Source organism: Phalacrocorax carbo, chromosome 1, assembly GCF_963921805.1.
Source record: "Phalacrocorax carbo chromosome 1, bPhaCar2.1, whole genome shotgun sequence".
Classification (NCBI taxonomy): Eukaryota; Metazoa; Chordata; class Aves; order Suliformes; family Phalacrocoracidae; genus Phalacrocorax; species Phalacrocorax carbo.
The window spans coordinates 137,829,110-137,837,127 of NC_087513.1; the positions used below are offsets into that span (position 1 = coordinate 137,829,110).

At 44.8% G+C, this 8,018-nt stretch overlaps 1 protein-coding gene across 2 annotated transcripts in view; it reads right to left on the reverse strand.

Moving 5' to 3' along the window:
• Nucleotides 1-7,815, reverse strand: part of TBL1X (transducin beta like 1 X-linked) — a 200,575-nt gene extending 192,760 nt beyond the window's left edge. For both annotated transcript variants that reach the window (XM_064437193.1, XM_064437184.1), the window contains exon 1: nucleotides 7,676-7,815. The gene's annotated coding sequence lies outside the window, so the exon portion shown is untranslated. The remainder of the gene's footprint in view (nucleotides 1-7,675) is intronic.
• Between the last annotated feature and the right edge of the window lie 203 nt (nucleotides 7,816-8,018).

Below are 8,018 nucleotides of genomic sequence, written 5' to 3' on the forward strand. Positions count from 1 at the left end.
TCACCAGGGCCTAAGCTACATCCTATTTTTCACCTAACCTCCACCTGGCATTACCAGACTAGGCAGTAAAGACATGATGGTGGTCTCCCAGAAAAGTTAATTTCATTCATCAGCAGTGAGAGTAATTGTTTTGCTAATGCTTTAGTAAATTTGAGCTGTACGTAATAAACAGGTTCTTTCCTTCCACTCTAATATCGTATTTATTTAGGGCCATCCTTTCAGCTTGCCTTATGTTTTTTTTCCAAGCACATAAAATCCTGTGAGAATGAAGCTGGATTAATTTTTATGATACACTGTCATGCGCTACTTTTAAACTAATTGGCTCATTTAAACTAACTGGTTACATAAGACATTTATTAATACAAGCAGAAGTATCAGAGCTGAGCATGTTTGGAGATTTTTTAATATAAAAATAGATTCCTACAAATACAAATGAGCATTGTTAGTAAGTTATAACACCATCAACCCCAAAACAACAGTAATAGTGAAAATGGAAATAAAGAAACCTTGAATACTTTTCAGAGAATGACACAAAATCTGTCTTGTGAACACCACACAATGTTATTAAAAATATACCTGCTTCTGTTCTTTACTTTCATTTTTGAGAACTGGGATAGGAAGATGTGTCCCACCTTAGAACAATCCTCAGGCCTGCCTTTTATCTGTGCCTTCCAGTTTATATTATTTTAGTTTAAAAGTCAACAGATTAAAAGTCAACTATATTAACTACATAAACTACAGAAGCTTTTACATTTAAAAAACGGACAAAACTCAATCCAAAAAGTAAAAAAAAAACCAAACAGCAAAGTTAAGCTACAACAAAAGACAGCTGAGTGCATATAATTGGCAGCATTACCAATACCTTCTGAAAAAATTAGAAAAGATTTGGTGTGTTTCAATCAATCCTGTAACCAAATTAATTCCTAGAGGTCCAATTCATGTGTGTATGTAAACAGGCACAAGAAGAGTTAAGTTTGTTTTGTGACAGTAAAAAGCACCAGATAGATATCCTTGGAAACTAATCCCCACAATATGAATGGGCACTGCCTGTGCTTGGATTCTCTGCCCTACCCCGCCAGCAAAGCTCAACTGTATCTGTGAAGAACGCTGGGCAAGAGAGTAATTTAGCCTCAATCTGTTGAGATCAGGGTTTAAATTTTACTTCTAAGACCAACAAAAAACTAAACAGAATTAAAAAAAAGTTAAAAAGGAAGCTATTACGATTTTGAAGTTTGAATGCATCCCTCAGCCACATACGGTACCCCAGTTGTTGCCTCCTGGTCTTGCCATTCTCAGACATACAAGCACAGTATCCATTCCTCGCTTTGCCACATTTCAACATGCGCCTAATTAAAGGGTGCTGCACCTCTGCCTTATCCCAACACCTGGCATCCAGCCTGGCCCAGTCCTACATTTATTTCGCTGGCTCTGCACCACCTCAGGTACTTCTGCCTGGAGCTTGAAACCTGAGCATAACATAGCTCAGGGTTTGAAAGCCTATCTGTTGCACTCCAGCACTGTCCTCCAACCTCAGGGTGACTCCCTTTTATTCCAGAGCTACTTTTCGGACTACCTTAAGGTGATCTACTTATGTACACGTATATGCGCATGCACACACACAGAGCAATTAGCGTACTTCATTTTAAACAATTACTATTTGTGAAACTGATTATTGGTCAACTATCCCAACTGAGACAAATGGTAACAAAAGTCTTCATACTAATGGGTCTCTGGACACTTACATATCCTCTGCCAGGAGCAACTAGACTGAACGCACTGGCATAGACAACAAGCAACTTGTAGCTGCTAAGCGACACAAACTATCATATGGTTATAACAATTCCTAATTATAAGTTACCAACATACGTGGATTTGCAACAAATACGTATTCTCATTTCACTTTATATTAATCTCATGTATGTACTAACTGAACACTGTGAAGGTCAATTCTTTTGGAGTAACATCTTTCCAACGATTTTGCTGTTAGCCACAGGGTTGTGTTCAAATCGGCGCAAACTCATCAGTGGACACCTCTAAGCATGAAACGCAACAACAGCTGTATCCATGTTAATCATAACAATGCAACAGCCTCCTTTCAGCAGTGCTATTATAGCATGATGATTCTGTTCAGAAATATAAATCATAAATAGTTGGCTTCACTCTTGAACTACAGAGAATATTCTGCAGTCTCCATCCAACGGCAGAGTATTAGTGAAGAGCTGATAGCCCTACACAGCAAAATACAGCAGAAGCCAAAGTTGTACGTCCAGCGCAGTTTGCTGCCTTCAAAAAGGAACACAACAAATGTATTATTCTGCAGAATGACAAAGGGAATCTATCCACCAAAAGAAAATACTCTTTGTTTTCTTGAAGATAACGTCAGAGAATATTTTCCAAGTATTCTTAATGCCTAAGGGAAAAGCACTGCTTCTTTGCTGTATCAATAATTTACTGCAGGTATGGGAAAGCTGTGTTTCAACTGGAAAAACCAATAAAATCACATTTCATGTTACCACATCTTTCCACATGCAAAATTATGATTTTACATGAGAAAATGCATTGTAAACCCCCTAAACAATAGTAAGGGTTTAAACTGTAACTAAGAATTAGGAGATGAAATGAAATTTAGGTCAGTAAATGCAATCACATTTTGAATGGCAGTGGAGCAATGTATAGAGTAACAGTTATATATTTGTAGAGAATGCTGCTTTTTAAAAAGCCTTGTTTCACCCTTCAATGGCAGGGAGAGCCAATAAAACTCAGTACTTGATTAGACAAAAAGTATTTTGATAAGTATATATATACACATAATTATTACACATTATTAGTGCTACTTGTCTGTTCACAAATAGGCCCCAAGCCGTGTCATGTAAGCATCAAGAGGCACTGCTTGGTCCAGGTGTTTGGTGTACTGTGTAACTTCTTACAGCAAATGAGTAAGATCCAACACCCAAGCCAAATGGTATTTATGCAATGCACTTAGCTAAACTATTAAAACAATTGCTTCTTCACACTACACTACTATTATTATGACTTTATACTGAATGGATACCATAGGGTTCTTGGCATAAAAATTCTGTTATAGCTTCATATAAAATTACAAATCTCTACATGCACTCCAATTTAAACAGGACAAGCAGACAGACGGGTGTTGACTGTCCATACTACAGAGAACGTCAAGAAATGGTGTTAATCACTGTGATACCCCTTTCATCGCATAAAATGGTCAACAAAGTGGTAACAATGGAAGCCAAATCATCAGATGCGCCTAACCCCAAGCCTCTTTTCCTGCTGCAGTCATACCAGTAACCCAGAGTAAAGAAAGGGACTGGTGGCTGGGACCTGGACAGAGGATTACAAAGGCAACACACAGACTGCATGTCCAACCATATGCTGTTCTCTCCTCAAACAACAAATGAAGAAATCCAATAACTGCTGATCGAGTCCAATATTTTTAAAGCACCAATATCACACTAAATAAAAACATGCACAAGCCATGCAAGATGCCTGTGCTCCTTAACCTTCAAAACAGCCATATATCCATAGTAAAACTCGCTTTCAGTTAAGCTTGCAGAAGCCATTTTTTATATTTCTACGGAATTATTAAATATTAGCAACTATAATTTATATATTTCTGTCTAGGATAAAACCTCTGCACAAGAGGAAAACTGGCAAGAAATCATAACCTCGTCTTATGAGACTAAACATCCTTCTTTGATTCCGCCTACTTTTTACATGGTCCTAACTTCAGAGGGCTTCTTGTGTTTGTAAAACAAATACCATCAGTCATTCTGAAATGAAACTTCATGACATTAATGACCAGATTGCCACCAGAAAAAAAAACAACCAATCAAAAAAACCCACCAAACAAACAAAAAACCCCAAATGTTAAAATAGTCTCTTGTCTACCAAAGAAAAGAAAAATAACCTGAACTCTGTTTTAACCTTTGGACATTTGTTTCAGTATCGTTAAAATGACAGATTTTGTATTGACAGGAAGGCTGCCATTCCAATGTAGAGCCGTAGTTCCAATGTTTTTGTTTAATTTCAACCAACTTGTCCAAGTAGGCCATTTGGTAGAAACCTATAAATGGCACCCAGGGGGTCTGGGTCCTTGCTTTAAAGAGGTCAGCTATTTCCTTCTAACTAAAAATAGACAAGAGGAGGGAAGGGAAGAGGGAACGGAGTTTTAATTTAGCAGCTGAAAAAGAGTTTACAAAATTACTTCCATCTTGCCTCATAATTATGAAAGAAAGGAATCTGCCCTCAAGAGTTACAAAACCTTCGTTTTACAGGCGGGCTGGTGTACATAATATAAAATAATGCTAGGAATTAAAAGAGTAATAGTAAAGAGAGCGCAGGGTAAGGATCGCACATCGCAAAAGCAAAGGGATGCCCGCGCCCTCTTTGAGCAGAGCAGCCTGACTGGTCAGCAGGGGTGCTGCCAGGTGTTAACAACTCTCCTCTCTCCTACCAGCTGAGGTCACGCTGCAGTCCCACAGATAAGGCACTACAATCAGCTGCCATTCCCGCAAGTCAGGCTTTTTCCACCATTTGCCCTCCTGGCTTTTTGTCTCACTCATTTACTCACATTACAACCTTTTTGGGGCAAGAACCGTCATCTAAGATATTCCCAAAATGGACCTGATTTGAATGAGGGCCCCGTGGCACTACTAAAATATAAACAACATCATTTCAATGCCGACTACAGCGTGAATTCTAACACCGGACTCTAACAGAAGCCAACAGAAAGCAGCAAGACCCAACAGCACCAAAGCACGCACCCACACACCATCTACAGTGATCAATCGCCAGGCTAAAGCCCTGGGATGGATTTTCCAGCCTCACCTCCACGACAAACTGAACTAAGCATATCGCTAAAGCCTAAGCACATTGCACTACTGACTTATCTCGGCTACTGAGAAACGACACCCCATCCATGCTGAAGGACATTCTCCTCTACTCCTCCCAAGCCCAGTGATGTAGGCATTTAATGACTGCCACTGCCAGAGGAGTCTCTGTGCAGGAAGCTCTTCCAGGAGGCATGGCACATCTCGCAGGCAACAGGTCTACTTCTGGCCCCCTCAGCAGGGAAATAGGAAAAGCCCATCTGTAAATAAATGGGAGGGCCAAAACTGGACAAACTGGCAGAGCAGAAGCCTGACAATTCCAGACACAGACATGTTCCCCCTTCCCTATCGAGGATTTAACTTATTTTTGCTCTTTCTATACTCTTATTGTTGAGCATGGAAGACGCTTGCCATCCGCTGAAAAGAACAAGCAGCGGCATAATTCACAACAGTGGCACGACACACGACAGAGGACATTCGAGTTACCTAATCGGGTGGGGGAAGGGCAGAGGTTGTATTCAGATGACAACTTATATGCAGAGGGTTGTGGGGTTTTTTGTCCTAGGAGACCTGGCCAGCTGTGTAGTAGCCAGTGTTTACATGTATGTGTAATTTTTAATCCTCTCTGCCTCTGAAACACCACACTCTCTCATATTAGGGGACAGAAAAACAACCTCGGTCGTTGCTTAGCTTGCTGAAGGTGTTAAACTGAGACGACTACAGCAGCTCTGCTCAGATATCCACCGGTTTTGCCATTATTGCATGTAGCCCAAGAAAGGTTTAATGTATTTTTAATGTGATAGCATCCTCCCCCTCTTGCTTTCCTTTTTCCTCCCACCCCCTCTACAAACCTTCTGTGGGAAGGCTTCCCTCTTTTACTATCACTGTCCTTGAGATGGTGCAATTATTATCTGTAATTGTTTAAAAAACCAAAACAAAAAAAAAAAAACCAACACAAACCAACACTGAAACACACTAGGACAATCCTACTCTCTTGGCCACAACATCTGCTATCACAGAATGAAGTATTTCCTTCAAAACCTGCCCAGTGTCCCTCTATTTGACAGTATGCTCACTGTAGGACAGGAGGAGGCCTAAAACCGGCATGTGCAGCCACATGGTAAGCAAGGTATGTTATGTTAAATCGTGTGCATGTCGCACAAGCAGCCTAAGTTAAAGAATTGCTAATAAATGGGCTAAGGAAGAAAGATATGACGTTATATTTGTCATGAGGAAAGACCTTATATTTATTACCTACAATCAGATTTCCCTCCGGCACAATATATTTGTTTTCATCCTATTAGCCTAAAATACCAGTCTTGAAATTTTAATTTTACACTCCATTTTATTCAAATCATCACTTGAGGAGTGCTCTTTTCAAAGGAGTATTTCAGTTTTTCTGCAACATTGTGCTGCAATATTTTCTTTTTGCATGAAACACTCAATGAGCTCCACCAAACACACCACCTCCCCTCCCCCACACATCCACACTTTAAGACTTGTGCGTCAGGAAAGGAAAAACGCCGCACAAATGCTGGCGGAGAACAGCAAGAGGCATGTTAAGACAGCATAAAGGAAAGCTTTTATTCAGTCGAAACACCGACTTTGAGAAATTAATATGCGAGCCTAACTTTTAGGGTGTGGCTTTGTGGTTTGGTTCCCCCCCCTTTTCGTGCCGTGCAGGATACCTACTCGAGAACCCAACAACATATAATTAAATAGGTCAAGGGTCATTCTCTTCACACATCACACCACACCAATATTTAGCCGCGCACCGCACCGAACCGAACGACGAGACCGACCACCGCGATGCAACCCCGGCACCACAAAATGGGGAACGGGCCGGGCGAGGTGACAGCAGCCGAGGGAAAGGTGTCCACAGCCTTCTCCCTGCGAAGAACCGGCCCGGCCCGCAACAAACCCCCCGTGCAACAGGTCTGCAACCCGGCGGGCTCCCGCCTCCGGCCACCGCTCCCCCGGGGGGCTCCCGGCCGCCCCGCCAGCAGCCCCCGCCGCCGGTAACGGGGCCGCCGGCGGCACCAGCCTGCATCACCGCGGGGGGAGGGGTTCGGGGGGTCCGGGGGTGGGTGGGAATATGGGGCGGGGGGTAACTTGTTTACCTACTTGGAAGTAAACTTCGATGTACTGGAGCGATCGGCCCCTCCGCCCGCTGCTGATTCAAGCCCTGGCGATGAATGGGATCCCCTCCCCCACCCGGGCTCTGCAAACTCCACACTTGAGCGTGAATACCTCGCATTTTTCGCCCCCACCCCCCCCCCGAGCATTTATCCTTTTTTTTTTTTTGGTTTTGTGGGGTTTTTAAAGGAAAAAAAAAAAAACCAAACACATTAAAGCACTATCTCATAAGTAGGGAGCCGCTCCAGAAGCTGTCCCCCCCGCCCCCCGGGTCGGTGTGCTCGGGGGCAGATGAGCGCACACACACACACACACACACACCCCCGCGGTGGCGGCCCCGCACACACCTCCCCGGCCCGCCGCTCCGGCAAAAACACCCAAACACACCCCGAAACGCCCGGGTTCCAAAAACTTCGTCATAACAGCCAGCGCCTGAGAGACACCCCCCCCCGTCCCCATCCCCATCCCCGTCCCCATCCCCATCCCCGGCGGCGGGCGGGTCAGCCCGCCGAGCCGGGGCTGCCTGTCGGGGGGACGCCGGGGGGCGGCGGGCCCCGGGCCGACCTCGGGGGGCTGCGACGGGGAAGGACGTTTGTCACCTCGGCGCGCGTGATAGAGAAAAAAAAAAAAGAGAGAGGAGGGAAAAAAAAAAGGGTCCCCAGGATGAATAATCCGTCTCGGAAACTCACCTCGCTCAGCGGGCGTTAAAGGCACAGCTCCCGCTCCGGCGGGCGGCGGGGGAAAGCCTCAACTTCTGCGGGCGGCGCTGGCGGAGACTTTCCCCTCACTTGCCGCGCATGGTGCAACTCCTCTTCCCCCGGGGTCCCGGCCAGCCTGCGAGGAGACTGTAAATCCCCCCTCGCCGCCGCCGCCGCCGCCGCACACGCCTCCTCCTCCCCCTCCGCGCGCACAGGCGGCACAAGGAAGTCCCGGAGAGTGGGAAGGGGAAAACGGAAAGTTTTGGGGCGGAATGGCGGTCGGGAGGTGCCGCCGCGCGGCGCGGCTCTGCCGGCGGGGGGCGGGGGGCGGTTG